Raw genomic sequence first — 14,295 nt, 5'->3', positions numbered from 1 at the left:
TCTTAGATTTCCTACTAAATGAGAGAAAGTACTACAGAAGATAGGTGACCAAATGGCCATCATAGGATTTGAATTATCTAACTGAAAATGAATGGATGTTTTATTCAATATTCAGGATCCTACAATTTTGTACTGTCAGTTTACTGTAAGTTCATGTTGTTCTGCTCAAGTTCATCAGTCATGAGTTGTTTTTGTAGAGATAAGATATGCAAATTTATTTTTAAACAGTTCAGTAATGTTTTGATAATGTGAAAGTCACATTAAAAATTGTTTCAATGTGCTAATCTGAGGTAAGAGTAATTTAAGGTAATTTTGATCATACATTCATAATGTAGCTCATTTATTTGGGAAGCACATATATTCATAATAATGAATATATGATGACTCTTTCTTTTCATACTGATATTATGGATATCCCATAGATGAAACAACTGCATATCTGATCATATTTTTTGGACAGGTGTAAATAACTTTTTAGTATCTCTTATGAAATTTAAACTACACAGTATCCTGTTTTCGATTATGAGTAAGCAGATATAATATAACTATAGTTGTGCAATTGATAGGCAGTTTCATTTATCAGAAGAACTAACAGGCAAATAACAATGTTGCATACCACAACATTGTAGAATCTCCACTTTTTTGACTCCTGTGGCTTAAGATTTCCTTGCCTCATCATATATTGTTCATTTGCTGTCTCTTCTTTTCTTCGATTTCTGAAAAATGTGAACAGTCTCCTCCTTTCTTCTATTCCTTTTGTCCACACATGGCACTAGTGTGCCATAGGTCTTGTGATCTTTCGTGTGTGGACCAGATATATATATATATAAATACTTTTGCAAATAAAAAAAAAATGCAGTAATATGAGAAACAGTAATCATAATGCAGCAGAGAAAAATCCATTGGTTACCAAACCATTTTGGTTGGCATAATAGATTAGTACATGTGTTTGAATCCCACTGTGGGTGTGGATGTGTATGAATGCTTTAGGTGGAAGATAAATTTCATTGTTCAGTGCTGATACTATTACCCTGTTTTTTGGAGACCTGAAGTGAATCTTTCCCTTAGCCCACTCAGAGTAAAAATGTACAATAAGTTTAAAACCTTAAATGGGCAAAGGAAAAAAAAAATAGAGCTGCAGAATTAACTGGTTCAGTGTCTTGTCTTTTCAGATGTCATCTCCTTCCAGGAGGTTGACTACCATGAGCTTCCACTATGTACGGTTTTGTGCTTCTCTTTTGCATTCTTCATAGGACAAAAAGGTCCGGTCCTTAATATTTCTCATCCAATCTATTCTTTGTCTTCCTCTTCTTCTTTTTCTTTGTATCATTCCTTCTAGAAGTGTTTTTTGTAGGGATTCATGCCTTAGTATGTGATCAAGGTAGGTGGTTTTCCTTTTCTTAATGGTTTTCAACAGATTCCTATCTTCTCCAATCATCTCTAATATTTCTAAATTAGTTTTTTTTTTTGGCAGTCCATGGGACTCTAAGAATTCTTCTGAGGATCCACATCTCAAAGGCTTTTATTTTATTTTCTCAACATTTTGATATTGTCCAGATTTCTGCTCTATATAGCAGTGTTGACCATATGTAGTATTTGGACAGCCTAATTCTTGTTTTTGTGTGAATTTCCCTTGAGGTCAGAATGTTTTTCATGCTAATGAAGGTTGATCTAGCAATTTCTATTCTTCTTAATATTTCTTCTGAAGTATTTAATATTTATATCGGGTATTTTCCCTTTTTTCTCTTGTTACCAGCATGGCCCATATTTTTCACTTAGCTTCAGCGTCTCTTCTAGTAGGTTTTGAAGATTTTTTTATTTTCAGCTAGCAGCTGTATCATCTACATATCTTAAGTTTTTTATATTCCTGCCTCCTATGCTGACTCCTTTAAATTCTTCTAATTGCTGGATGATATTTTCAGTATAGAGGTTAAACAATATAGGAGAAAGAACACAGCCTTGTCTGACACCTATTTTGACTGGGAATTCCTCCGAGATTTTTCCTGATATTTTTATTGAGGCAGTTTGCTCCCAATATAGATTTATCAGTAATCTGGTATCTTTACCATTCTATTCCTAAATTTCTGATGCATTTCATTAGTTGTTCATGTTGTATATTGTCAAAGGCCTTTGTGTAGTCAATAAAACATAAGTAGATTTCTTTGTGCTTCTCCAGATATCTTTCTATAATAGTTCTAATGTTGAAGAGTCCTTCTCTAGTTCCTTTATTTTCCTGAAAACCAGATTGTGTTTCATTAATTTCCATATTGATTTTATGTTTATTTCTTTCTAGGATGATATATAACATAACTTTTGCTATCTGACTAATCAGACTGATTGTTCTGTGCTCTTCACATTTGATTGTCTTCGATTTTTTAGGTATTGGTAGGAATGTTGAGTGCTTAAAATCTTTTGGCAGGTGTCCAGTTTCGTATATTTTGTTACATATGTCAGTCAGTGATCTTATAGCCTTATCATTTAAAGCCTTTAGATATTCTGCCATAATTCCATCCATTCCTGGAGCTTTTCCTGGTTCTCAGTTTCCTAATGGCATTTGTTACTTCCCAGGTAAGAATAGTAGGCCCCTCCAAATCTTCTTGCATTGGCTTATCTATTCTATCATGATTGTAGAATTCCTTTGAATACTCTATTCATCTATTCCTTATTTTGTCTTTCTTCATTAAGATGTTTCCACTGGTATCCTCAATACCCTACCCCTTTTGCAAGATTTGCTAGTTAGCTCTCTAACTTTTTCATGTTCTCTGGTTTTGTGCTTTTTGTCCAGAAATTCAATTTCTTTGCATTTGTTGTTGAGCCATAGTTCTTTTGTAATCCTACATTCTTTCCTTATTTCCTTGTGTAAGTTCTTGCATTCATGACGATTTTTGTATTTCTTTCTTTCCTCCATCATTTTCAGTATCTTGTCATTCATCCAGGGTTTACTCATCTCAAATTTGGGAATCGTTTGTTTTACTGCTTTTTTTATGCCCTCTCTAAATTTCTGCCATCTGTCCTCAATCTCATCTTTAGGGTAAGGATACTTGGTGGAATCAGAAACATTAACAGCAGTGGATTGTGCCAGTTCCTTTAAAAATTTATCTTGTATTTCTTGATTTTTAAGGGAGCCAAGATCATATTTTTCTATGTTTATAGGTTTCATTGTTTTCTTTAATTTTATTGCTGCTTTAATGACCACAGGGTTGTGGTCTGATTAAATATCAGCCCCTGGGTATGTTTTGGCTTGTAAGATGTTATAATCTTTTTTTAATCATTATATAGTCAATCTGGTTCCTACAGCTGTCTCCAGGACTTTTCCATGTATAAAGTCTTCTAGGAGGGCGGTTAAATAAAGTATTTGCTATTACCAGATTGTTTTCTTTGCAGAACTGTATTAATCTTTCTCCTCTTAGATTTCTATGTCCCAGGCCCTGGTTTCTCATGCAGGAGGAGATCTTTTCTGAGCCTACTTTAGCATTTAGATCTCCCATAACGATAGTTATGTCATCTGATTTAGCGTTGTTAAGTGCATTTTGAATGCCGTCGTAGAAACATTCTACATCTTCATCTGTATAATCAGAAGTAGGTGCATATATTTGGACAATAAAAATATTAAAAGGTTGAGCTGCAATTTTTAATGCAATTATCCTGTCACTTATGGGTCAAAATCCTTACTTGGATTTTGGCCCATTTAGTACAAATGCTACTCCATTCCTATGACTCTCTCCACACGAGTATATAATTGAATGGCTTTTTGTTTATTTTTCCACTATTAGTCCATCATTTGACTTCACTGATACCAGCAGTGTCAATTTTCATTGCTTCAACTTCTTGTATAAGGTTATCTAACTTCCCAGCTTCATATAACGTCCTTACATTCCAAGTTGTAAGCCTTAAGAGAAGATTCTTGGTTTTTAGATGTGAAGGATCAGGAGATACCCTCCCGGAGGGTTTAAGGTATCTTCGTCATATGCTATTTTCATAGTATCTGTCTTAAGTTCTCGAGTTTCTTTCTCTTCTTCCCTGTAATGTTTCCAAGTGACAAAAGTTGCAGAGGATCCAACCTTGTCTCTTTTGCTTAAATCCGACATAGTTCTCTGTTTCATGGTTTACTATGGAAGGTTATGTGGTTCAGTGACATCTCATTAAATGTAAGTTAGCTTCATCATTTTATTTTTCTTGAAGAAAGTGGACTTCAATACATCCAGAAAATCAAAATAGACAGCTAATAACAAAAAGCAGTATGTACAAAAATTAACAAAACTAGCTGCACTACTTAGGGCATCATACAATTTTATCCTGAATTTTACAGCAGTAATGTACTATGTTAGAACTCAGAACTCGAGCTTTATCATGACTCTTATCTCTGATGCATTCTCTGATGATCCACAGAAGCTAGTATAACCAAATTTTGCCTCTTCTTTTCATTCACGGGAAGGTCGAGGAAAATATTAAATTTGGGAATATAATTCTAGGTGACAGATGATCTGCTCATCATTTGGTGATCCCTCCCCCCACTGCCTTGCTTATTGGAGGCTTGAAGTGGCTGTGGCCATGTTCAGTCACAGCCATTTCAGGCCCCAAATCTTGTAAAATGCAGTGTGAGCAATCAGGCATCCTCTGGATCTCCATAATATGCCAGACATATTATGAAGATCCATGCAGTCTCATCCAAAACCTCCTCATTATAGAGGACACAGCAATAAAGCAGTTCCACAGGCTAGCCATCAGATGGCATATGAGACTGAACTTGATGGTAACACATTTAGGATGCTGTCTGATCAACTGGCACATAACCTTGCCATGATCTATAGTGCCAGATTGTGCCTGAAAAGAGAGGCCATGTAGTGATATGTGACAGGTGTTGTCAAGGCCCTGTTATAGCGTGGAGACTGGATGCTCTCTGTATGGATGATGTCTAGTCTGTCTCTTCCCGCAGTCCATTTTTCCCATCTCTTTTTCTCTTTGCTTCTGAAATACTAACATGGCAGCAAACCTAATTAAATATATTGTTGCTGCAGTTCAACTAAAAAACAAGCCTCCCTCAAAAAACCAGTATTTAAAAAATTGAAAAGCCTTAGAAAAAAATTCTGTATTCACATTAATTTTACCAGCATTTTGTGGTATAAATCAACTTGAATGATGTGCACCATCACCTGCAGACATCCACACTTGATCTGTTTTTTTGACCAAATTTTTGAATGAAAATTTTTGACCAAATTTCTGAAACTGCAGATTACTGCCACAGATCCACAGCCATCTTAATCAATTTCTTCCCACATAGTGGTACCTGTGCTTTTTCTGCAGGCTGATATTCCTTGCCAGAGGATGCCTGATTTTAAATCTCCTCTTTTTTGACCTTCTGTGGCTTAAGATTTCCTTGCCTCATTATGCATTGTTGATTAACTGTCTCTTTTGTTCTTTGATTTCTGAAAATTATTCTGATCTCTTTGACTTCTTATCGTCGAAGCTTGATTTCCTGCATTCTACTTACATGAACACTGAAGTCATCTTTCTTGGTGAGTTATATGTATGGAATACATATAATTCACCATGATAACCATATGTATTGGTGAGTTATATGATATTCTAAAAACACTTAAATCCAGAGTTAGGGCTATTTGTTCTAATGATGTAGCTCTTTCCACCGAACTTAAATATCTTTGCCATGCTTTCCTGGCCAATGGCTACAGCTCCTACAAAATAGATAAAATCCTGCATGGCTCTCTTACATCTCCCTCCTTAAACACACAAGAACAAAACACCACTATTCCTATTCCTTATGTCTGAGATACATCTGAAAAAATAGCCAAAATACTAAGAAAATAAAACTTTTGCACCGCATTCAAGCTACATGTTAAATTAGCAACTCTGATCTGCTCTCCCAAGGAATAAACTCCATCATATGGCATATCCTGGAGTGTATGAAGTTCCATGTGACATTGACTTGGCCTTAATGATGTGTACCATCACCTGGACAGACAGAAAGAGCTGTTAACTCTACAATTAATACTTATTTTAGCACTTTTTTTATCCTTTCAATGAAGTCTACCACCTATGCTCTGTTCCACTTCAAGATTGCAGCCCACTCACTGCAAGGAAGGTGCATATTTTGCCTTGGAGAATATAAAAAATAAATTTGCTACCATTATTATGGCAAGTCTGGACTGGCAGAGCATGCTTGGACACCCCCTTCGCAAATTATAACATGCTGCTTTGTGCTCTGAAGATGCAGGTTTGAACTACTTAAAAAAAGTGTCCTCCTGACATTACAAAAAAAAAACTCAAACCTTTCGGTTATCGCTCCCCACCCCCCACGATATACAGTTTACCTAAAATCCATAAACCTAATTCTCCCCGAAGATCTATAGTAGATGCCACTGATGCACCTTGCTACAAATTGTCAAAGCAGCTAGCTAACTCTCTGATCCCCCCTCACTGGTTTTACCACATCTTATGCAAAAAAATCTATCCACTTTAAAAACTTAATTGAAAATTTACTTTAAATAATACAGACAATATTGGTCATCTTTAACATCATCTCATTGTTTACTAGTACTCCTCCCCTAATTGACACCTTAACACTTTTTCTTCTTCTTTTTCATGTAACTTCCTCAGTGAGAGGGTGCAGCACCATGTCCTTCCAGTTCTCTCTGTTAGTGGATTTCCTTTTTGTTTCTGCATAGCCATGTGATCCTGTTCATGATCTTATATCTTCAAGCCATGTCCTTTGTTTTTTGTCTCTTGATCCTTTTCCCATAATTTTTCCTTCTAAAACTGTTAGTACCCTCTGTCCTGCTGAACCTCTCAGTACATGTCCTGCCAATCTCATCTTTCTCTGGATTATTTCCTGTTCTCATTCTCTGTAGGACATCTGTATTTGTCACATGTTCTGTCCATGGGATTTTCAGAGCTCTCCTATAGCACCATATTTCAAAGGCCATTATCTGTTGCCTTACTCTCTTCTTGAATATCGAGGTCTCACTTCCATATGTGAAAATTGGCCACACTAATATTCTTATCATTCTTTTCTTTGTCTCGATACTCACAGAACTTCTGAGTAGATCTTTATTTTTCCAGAATGCATCTTTAGCTATGGCTGTTCTTATTTTTATTTCTTTATCTTGCTTTCCATCTGCGGTAAAGTAGGTGCCTAAATATTTATATTCTGTTGTATGTTAAATTTTCACATTGTTTATGAATATTTCTGGCTCGGATCTGCTTTCTTTTGAGATTTTCATCAATTTGGGTTTTTTTTTGCATTAATATCTAATCCAAATTCTTTACCTTCTTCAATTAGTAGCTGCGGTAATTTGATTAATTTTTCTGTTTTCTGCTATTAGAATGGTATCATCAGCATAAATAAGATTGTTGTATTTTATACCATTGATACTAATTCCTGTTTTTTGTTTATCAATCTCTTTCATCACTGTCTCACTATAGATACTAAATAGATTTGGTGAAAGGATACAACCTTGTCTAACTCCTCTTTTTATTTTTACTTCAGAAGTCTCCTAGTTAAACAACTACATTTTCTGTTTGGTGTAAATCATTTTTATAATCTTAAGTACATGATCTATGTCTAATTTATCTAATATATTGAACGTTTTATTAAGTTTTACCGTCAAAAGCCTTCTTAAAGTCTATGAAGCATATGTAAATGTTCCTATTTCTTTCAAGTGATCTTTCTATTAGTATTTTTAGTTCCAGGATAGCATTAATGGTTCCCATTCCTCTTCTGAAGCCTTTCTGTTGTTCACTCAATTCACTGCTTATGGCTCTTTCAATTTGTTTGTTAACGATGGTTAAAATAATTTTAGATGCATGAGATTTTAGGCTCACAGTTCTGTAATCCTAACAATTTTGTACATTATGTTTCTTTTGAATTGGTATGCAGATAGATGTAAAAACTTCAGGTAATTGTATTGTTTTATAGATCTCTTGAATGGATTCCACTAAATAGTTGTTATTATTGCCAATCAAAGCTTTCAATAGCTCAGCCGAAATATTATCACACCCAGGGGATTTATTATTAGGAAGATTCTTAACACTCTTAAAAAACGTTTTTCCTTCTGATATCTCATCATCATCATCAAATTCCTGCCATGTACCCTCAAGGGGTGTACAGGATATGATAGTACTACATGAAAAAAAATTACATCGTTATTAATTTCTTATCTACATTTTTCCTCCAAATCAGTCTGTTACTTGTCAAGACTCCAACATTATCAGATCTTATATTTCTATCGTCTAAAGCACTTTGTACTATATCAATCCACCTATATCTTGGTCTTCCTCTGGGTCGTTTTGCTGCCAACGTGGCAGAGAACACTTGTTTTGCTAATCTTTCCTTGCCCATTCTGTTTAAGTGACCATACCACCTGAGATTAGCTCTGCTAACACATTCCTGGATGCTGACAATGTCAAGTTCTTTCCTAATATCCTCATTTTTAATATGATATTGCCATTGATGCCATCTGTTCATGCCTCTAATCTTTCTCAGGACTCTCATATCTGCGGTCTCTAGTCTTTGGTCAAGTGTTTTACTTCTGACCCAGCTCTCAGATCCATAAGTTAAAACTGGTTTGAACACTGTCTTGTATACAGCTTATTTAGTGTTCCTACTAATTTCTCTCTTATTCCATATGAATTTATTCAATTGACTTCCCACCATACCAGCTTTGCTGATTCTGTTGTCTATTTCTATATTTAATTTACCATCTTCACTAAAAATCGTGCCTAAATAGCTGAAATGTTTTACTTATTCCACAGGTTCTCCATTCACAGCACAGTTGACATTTTCAATGATTCTGCCTATTTTCATTGTCTTTGTCTTTTTATTGCTGACCTTCATATCATATCTATTACAACAGCTAGTCAATTTAGTCAGAGAATCTTGTAGACTTGTAGCAGATTTATTTAGAAGTATAACATCGTCTGCATAAAGCAAAGAGCTGACATTAACATCTCCAATTTTGATATCATGTTTAATACCATTTTCCTTCATAATGTGATCCATATAGATAACGAATAACAGAGGGGATAACGTACATCCTTGTCTCACACCAGATTTAACATTAAACCATCTTCCTGTACTTCCTTCAATTCTAACTGGTGACATACAACTCAAATAAAGACTAAGTATTGCTTGATATAATGCATCATTGACACCATATAACTGTAGCATATTGAATAGCTTCTCTCTTGGCACCTTTTCATATGCCTTTTCCAAATCGACAAAACTTAAATACAGATCTCTGTTATATTCCCATGCTTTCTCGACTATTTGTCGTAAAGTGAAGATCTGATCCTGACAGCCTCTATTTGGCCTGAATCCAGCTTGTTCTTCACCAAGCTTTTCTTCCACAATTCTTCTCAACCATTTTTCAAGTATACTTGCATAGATCTTGCCAGGAACACTCAGTAGGGAAATACCTCTGTAATTCTCACATTCAGTTTTATTTCCCTTTTTATATATGGGTACTATGAGAGCGATACTCCAATCATCGGGAATTCGTCCCTCTGTCCAGGCTTTCTGAACTATGCAGTGCAGCCACTGTAAGACTCTTATACCACCATACTTCAGCATTTCTGGTCGAATGTCATCTACTCCTGCTGCCTTTCCACATTTCAAGCCTTTCATTGCTTTTTCTACTTCAAGTATGGATATGTATTCCTGACCGCATGCCTGGTCAGTGTTTTTTACCACTGTGCTGTCATCACTGCATGTTTCATTTAGCAGTTTTTCAAAGTAATTACTCCATACTTCAAGGATATCTTTTTCTCCCGTTTTCATGTCACCTTTATCATCTCTAATTCCTTTTACAGCACTCTTTCCTCCATTCTTAAGCTTCTTCAACAACCTCCAGAATATTTTGCCACCTTCTTGATATTTATTTTCTATATTCTTCCCAAAGTCCTCACATGACTTTTGTTTAGCTAGTTTTACACACTGTTTAGCATTCTTGCATTTGTCTCTATATTCTCTAAGAGCACAAGCTGACTTATTTGACAGGAATTTTTGATATGCTTTCTTCTTTTCCTTCACCTGCCTCTTTAACTTCCTGTGTCCACCAGGGAGTTCTGATTTTTTTTATCCTTACAGACAACCTCACCACATGCCTCTCTGGCAGAATCAATCAATGTTTTCTTCAGAGTTTGCCACTGAATCTCCAAGGTTTGATTCCTGTTCTCAAACTCTTTCATTTTTTCTTTAATAATCTTTGTGTATTTTAATCTACAGTTCACATCTGAGAGCTGCTCAACTTTTATTCGCTTTAAAACTTTCTTACATGTTATTCTTTTCAATATTAAATCCAATTTTATCCTGCTCAAGACTAAATAGTGATCGCTTCCAATTTCAAATCCTCTGTACACTCTGGTGTCCTGCACCAGGGAGAAAACATCACTATCAACAATAACATAGTCAGTGAGACTTTTCTTATTCCTAGCCTCTTCTCTCCATGTGAATTTGTGCACATTTTTATGTTGGAACATGGTGTTAGTAATAACCAGTCCATGTCCTGAGCAGAAATCCAACAGATATTTGCCATTATTATTAGCTTTGCACTTTTCTCCAAATTTTCCCAAAATATTTTTGTATGTCTCACAATCATTTCCTACTCTGCTATTTAGATCCCCAACAAGGACCAACTTTTCATTTTTCATTGTGTCAGTTGCTTTTTCTAAAGCCTCAAAAAACTCCTCCACTTCTACCTTAGTAGAACCTTCTGTGGGACCATAGGCACAAATAAGTCTCATTGTCCAGTTCCCCATTCTCATATTTGCCCACATTACTCTACTTGAGACTGACTGCCATTCAAGAATATTAGCCTCGTATTTTGTGTTGAATACTATGGCTACTCCTTCTTTTCCTTGATTGTCATTGCCTGAATATAATATTTTGTATTTATTGCTCAGAAAGATCTCACCACTTTTGGTCTTTTTTATTTTAATCACCCCTATTATGTCGATCTGGTACTTATCTAATTCCTCAGCTAGCTCCATTTCTTTGCCATTCAGGCTTCTTACGTTGATGGTACCGATCTTTAACTCTGGTGATGTTGAGTTGGGGTTTTTTCAGATTTGTTCCAGTAGCTGATTTTTCGCTGTTTGCCCTGGTTCCCTGGTGAAAACAACGGGGGCCTTGTTTAACCGGGTGACGCCCCAGCCGGCATGAAATTCTGTCATGTTGTACCATCATTTTTTTATTTTGGTTTAACCAATAAGAATACAATTTGGTCGGCTAAATCCCAAATTGCCAGCCCATCCTCGTTCGTTCAGTATCCAAGTAGTTACCCAACAGGGTGCACCACGAGAAGGTGAGGATTGGACATTAGGTCAGAAGCCCTGGTCGGTTCTCTGCATTCCTTTAAAGGCTATGTGGAGGTCTCCTCTCAGTTATACAACGTTGACCCTTAAGCACTCTGATATCTTAGAGCTCTTTTCCTTTGCCATCAGTTCTGGTTATTTTTCTTGGAAGAACAAAATCTACAAACAGATAGAGGGAACTTCCATGGGTTCCACCCTCTCACCCACTGTTGCCAATTTTTGCATGGAAAATTTTGAAAAACAAGCCATAAACTCTTCCACTCTAAAACCTTCTATCTGGCTAAGATATGTAGATGATGTGTTCTCTATTTGGCCTCATGGCCCAGACACATTAGACTCCTTCCTCATTCACCTCAATAGCCTACATCCAAGAATCCAGTTTACGATGGAAAAATAAATTCCTAGACACCTTAGTAACACACCTTCCTAATGGTAATCTTTCTTTCTCTGTATATAGGAAACCTACTCATACAGGCAGATATATTCACAAACTTTCCCACCACCACCCCTATCAGCATTATGGCATTATTTGAACTCTAACCAATAGAGCCCACAATCTTTGTTCCAGTGAAACTGCCCTTTCAACTGAACTCAAACATATACACAACACCTTCCTTTCCAATGGCTACAATGATTACAGAATTAAAAAAAATAATCCTTCCCCATTCCCCGACCATCTCTTCAGAAGGACTTCAGAAATTCCATTACCATACCTTACATTCATGGCACATCAAAAAAAAAATTGCCAGATCGTTAAAAAAGTACAACCTCCATACAACTTTTAAGCTCCACCGTAAATTTGCTACCCTTATCCGTTCCACCAAAGATCAGCTCCTTCCTCTCTCAGTGCCTGGAGTATATAGAGTACCTTGTTCCTGTAAACTGGTTTACTTCGGACAGACAGGCAGATCAGCAACCATCTGGTTAGAAGAACACAAGTCATACATTTGCAATCACGATTATGGTCAATCTAGCCTTGCAGACCATGTTTTGGATACAACCCACAGGATCTCCTGGGAAAAAACTACCATGCTCCACCATAGTAAATTCAAAAAAGAAAGTTTGTTTTTTGAATCTGCATCTGCACTCAGGAATCCACCTAATTTAAACAAATACAGAGGGCACACCACCGAGATAAGACATTAGTTTCACTCACTATTGTATTGTATTTGTGTGTTGTTACAAACAACACACACAAATACAATGTCTGTATTTGTGTGTGTTGATAATGACAATGTCTCTGTGACTGAAGTGAAATATTGGAAGTATTAAAATTAGTTTTAATCCTTTCTCAGTGCTGATAATATTCCATTAAACCTCCAACACGAATTCTTCACAGCACATAAGCCTCAACACATGGATCTTTTTTATAATTTAATTGGTTTGCTGTTTTAATACTATTAAAATAAGTCATGAATAACATTCAACACCTAAGCTTGTCTATTACATTGATGTAGAAACAATCCAACATGAGTTCATACAACCTACAAGGAGGTTTAAGTTAGTAGTAGGATACCACGTAAAGAGTTGCGCTGCCTCAGCAAAGTCAGTGCAACTGTTTACATGGAAGGACAGCATATAAAGGCAGTATGTTTATCATCAAGGATCATGAATGTACTGTGCTGATAAAAAAGAAAAATAGTGATAATTGTGCAAACAGTACAGATTTAAACAAAACCAAGGAACCCAATAGTGGTACAGAAACGTACCATAGTTTGGAAACAACCAGGACTTCAGTATAGTAGTTAGACACTTATTAAAAATGTTCTGCAGTCAGCTTCTAAGGAACGACAGAGATGATGATGAATCAGCACATTCTCTTTGTAGATTTATCCACAAACAGAATGCGCACTACACCCTGTTGTGGATGATATTGATTCATCTAGCATTGATGTAAACTAGTTAACCACTTAGCCAAAGTACTCAGCCAATATAATGGCAACACCTCTTTGCACATTAACAACTCTGTCCACTTTAAGGTTGGTATAGAAAACCTCACACTAACATGCTGACATAATGGCGAGATTCTGCATTCTACTCTCTGTTCACTAGTGTTCCTCTTAAGTACCTTAGACCTTATGCAAGCACAATTTCCTTCCATTATCTCAGTCTTTTTTAAGTTTACCATGAACTTTGTACCTTTGAAGAAAATGACCTTAAAACCTCTTCTACCCCATGCACACCTATAGTTGGCTATGCTGTGTTGTTGATGATGATGATGTGCTCTCCTTTTGGCCACATGGCTCTGAGACTATTAACACTTCTTAACACAACTTAATGACCAGCACCCTATGGTACAGTTCACCTTAGGGAAAAAAAAAACAATTTCTTGACCATTCAAAGTTCAGTTATATGAAGGTCAGATAATTGATATATTTTTGTATATAAATAATATTGTCTTAAAATATATGAGAAGAAATAGCCACTGTACCCTGTTTTCCACTTCAAGATTGCAGGGAATCACATCCTCATGGAAAATGGCCTATTCTCCCAATATAGTCCCATGTTAGGATGCAATTAAAATATCGTTTGGACATAAAATTATGAGCATGTTTACTCTTTTTTAAATTAAACAGAATGTTTAAAAAATTAGTAAAAAATAAACAAAAATAAATAAATAACTAAATAAACTGGCTGATTGTTTTGACCAGTCACATCATTCTGTGGTCATGCCACAATTTCAAAATTGTAACACATGTCAGATGAGATAGGTGTTTCAATTGCAATTCCAGATGTTTTCATTTGAAATTCTCATGGGAAAACATTGACGAGCCAATCAAAGCAAGTTTTGATTAACGTTTACTCAAAGCTGTGAGTTTCACAGCCTGGCAATCCATTGCGAAACACTTGATGTCAAGATTTGATGACTTCTTTTCGTGTGCCATTTGCCAAAAGATTCATGGATTTTTCTTCAGGAACTAGCGGTCCACACTGAACGATCTGATTGTTGAAGTTAACTGTGATTCA

The 14,295-nt window shown here is 35.9% G+C and overlaps 1 protein-coding gene across 2 annotated transcripts in view; it reads left to right on the top strand.

Moving 5' to 3' along the window:
• The window catches only part of LOC150094493 (uncharacterized), a 258,879-nt gene that overhangs the window by 16,493 nt on the left and 228,091 nt on the right, over positions 1 to 14,295 (top strand). The gene's annotated exons all lie outside the window — the stretch shown is intronic.

This window comes from Typopeltis vanoorti, chromosome 22 (genome assembly GCF_054136105.1).
Source record: "Typopeltis vanoorti isolate ZY-2024b chromosome 22, IOZ_Tvanoo_1.0, whole genome shotgun sequence".
Classification (NCBI taxonomy): Eukaryota; Metazoa; Arthropoda; class Arachnida; order Uropygi; family Thelyphonidae; genus Typopeltis; species Typopeltis vanoorti.
This window is presented reverse-complemented; position numbering and strand designations above follow the sequence as displayed.